The sequence below is a fragment of the Montipora foliosa genome, chromosome 6 (assembly GCF_036669935.1).
Source record: "Montipora foliosa isolate CH-2021 chromosome 6, ASM3666993v2, whole genome shotgun sequence".
Classification (NCBI taxonomy): Eukaryota; Metazoa; Cnidaria; class Anthozoa; order Scleractinia; family Acroporidae; genus Montipora; species Montipora foliosa.
The window spans coordinates 55,440,190-55,442,882 of record NC_090874.1 but is presented as its reverse complement, the minus strand read 5'-3'; the positions used below and the strand labels follow the sequence as shown (position 1 = coordinate 55,442,882).

Sequence of the window (2,693 nt, the reverse complement as noted above, 5' to 3'; positions counted from 1 at the left end):
CTATGAAATAAGAATTGAAAAAGTCAATTAAGGATTACAATGAGCACAGCCCCTACAGCCATCGTCTAACAGAGAGCTAAGGTCACGCTTACGCACACGGTTTTTAAAACTGGCTAACGAAGTAACTGATCTGTCTGCAGTTGTCAGTTTGCTCCATAATGTGGGTCCTAAATAGCGCAATGAATGTTTGCCATAAGTTACTGTGTTATACCTGGGAACTGAAAAGTCGGACTGTCTTAAATTATAGGAAGAGTTATGCTCCTGATAGTTGTTACAAATATTCAAAGGACTTGATCAAGTAGGTTGTGTTTGACTTTGTACATCAAAATGCATATGTCTTGAAGACGTCTATTTAATAACGTAGGCAACTTAGCTTTCTGCCGCAAACGTTCATAGGTGGAGTGTTTGTCTTTGTAAATAGCCCTTAGGCCTCTTTCTTGTACCCTCTCCAATCTGCGCCTATCACTAGATTTACAAAAATGCCATATAAGATGGCAGTAGGTTAGATATGGTAGAATGGCTGCTTTAAAAAGTCGTAGTTTGCGTCTGTTGGAATCAAGTTGCGGAGTCTTATAAGCCCACCAATCCTTTGACTTGTTTTTTTGCAAATAATGCTTATGTGATTGTTAAAGTTCAATTTTGAGTCTATCGTGACTCCGAGAAGTTGATCAGTTTCTCTTTGTTTACGAAGATTGCGCATTCTTCGATGTTATTTTCATGGTTATGATTATTTCGAATTGGTACTCTTTAAGGTTACCAGATAGCAGTCGTACCACTTGGTTGCGGTAGCCCGATGAGTTAAAAGATAAGTGTTTGTCGAACCCAGCCGTGATTTCCTTGCCGACGAGCTGCTCAAAAACCTTACTGACACAGGGTAAGAAGACAGTGATAGGTCTGTAGTTTTCCTTATAATGTCTGTCGTTCTTTTTAAATATAGGTGCCCATTCTCCACACTTCCATTTGCTTGGCCATGCCCTATTGTTTATACAAGAGTTGAAGAGGGTCATAAGTGGCGTTGCGAGCTCCTTTGCTGCAATTTTAAGTACTTTTCCCGGAATACCATCGCAGCCGGTGGCTTTGTTGATGTTAAGCGACTCTAAGGAATCTTTAACTTGTATTTGTGTGACAGGCTTTACTTCAATGCCTTGTGCGTTAGATTTGTAGTTTCCGCCATTATGTTCTGAACACAGGGATGGTATTCAAAGTCCTCCATTGATCGAAGTTCGGCGCTTTTACCCCCGATTCCTTCAGCGATTGTGGAAAAATAGTCAGGTAGTTTTTCGGCAACTTCGCATTGATTTCTGACAATTGACCCGTTGTCGTTCAGATGGATTTCAGTATTGTGCGTATGGTCCTTTTTGTCTAGGCAAGGCCTAAAAGTATTAAAAAACTCCTTTGGTCTCATTTTCAGGTCTTCAGACTTTTTTCTCCAGTATTCCTTGATTGCAATTTTTCTCTGCCTTGTTGCTTCATTTCTCGCATTACGTTTGAGTTCCCAAGTCTCCTTTGTTTTGTTTTTAAGGTATTTTATTGTGGCTTTCCGCTGGGCTATGATTGCACTTTTCCATTGTGATGTCATGTACGGCACATCTTTGTCTCGAGTCCTTATTTTTTTTTACAGGTGCTACCTCATCAAGAATGTCATTCGTAAGTGCGTTCCAGAAATACACCTGGGCCCGGTTCCTCGAAAGCCGATTAACTTAATCCAGGATTAGCGTAAACTTTTGTTTTACGTTTTCAACTTTTTGGTGAAAGTTTCTTTTGCTTATTTTTGTTTTTCAAGATTGACGTCTTCTCATGTAAAGTTCTGCCGAAAATCTGCGTTGAACAGCATTTGGGAGTGGAGAAATAAACTGCTTGGTTAATTTTTAATCTTAGATTAGCGTTAATCGGCTTTCGAGGAACCGGGCCCCGGTCGTCAATCTCGTCAAAAATTTCCCCAATGTGCCAAGGTGCAACAGCCAAGTGCTTTTTAAATTCTTCGTGTTGAACGTTCTTATAGGTCCTGAAATTGTTGATCTTAGGTTTATTCAAGTTAACTTTTTCTCTGAAAATTCCACAGATCAGCGCATGGTCGCTTAGAGATGGGTCATAGTTACCACAGCATTGAAAGAGTTTTCTGTTCGATTGTTTAGCAGCACGTCAATTAGGGTTCTAGTTGTTTTTGTTGCACGTGTTTCTATTCTGTTTGGTCTGTTCGATTTCAAGATCACATAAGAGCTTTCCTTCTGGCGTTTCTTGTCTCAGCCTGTTCAGATTTGAATCACCGAAGTTCATTTTCCAAAGAAAGTTGGTATTCACCACATAACTTTTTTGGCGAACGATAGATGCATAACATAAACATGTTCATTAATCCCATAGTGACTTCGACCGCGATTGGTTCTAAGGTCTTATAATTCTTCTTAATAGCAATTCTTTTGCTTGTGAGTGAGTTTTATATTAAAGTCATTACTCCTCCTCCACCTTTCTTCGATCATTCCGATATAAAGAATAGCCTGGGATGGTAAATTGATTGTTTGGGGACGGTGAGTCGATCTTAGTTTCGCTCACAAACATGGCGTGAATGTTGAGTCTTTGGATAATTTCAGAGAGCTCTTCGAATTTATTTTGAAGGCTGTTGATGTTTAATGGCAGAGAAGAACGTCTTTTCTTGACGACTTTCTTAATGTCTCGAGATATGTGTTGTCGCACAT

At 39.7% G+C, this 2,693-nt stretch overlaps 1 pseudogene; it reads right to left on the bottom strand.

The window, feature by feature from the left end:
• Window positions 1–1,132: 1,132 nt before the first annotated feature.
• LOC138005795 (uncharacterized) lies at window positions 1,133–2,693 on the bottom strand (annotated as a pseudogene).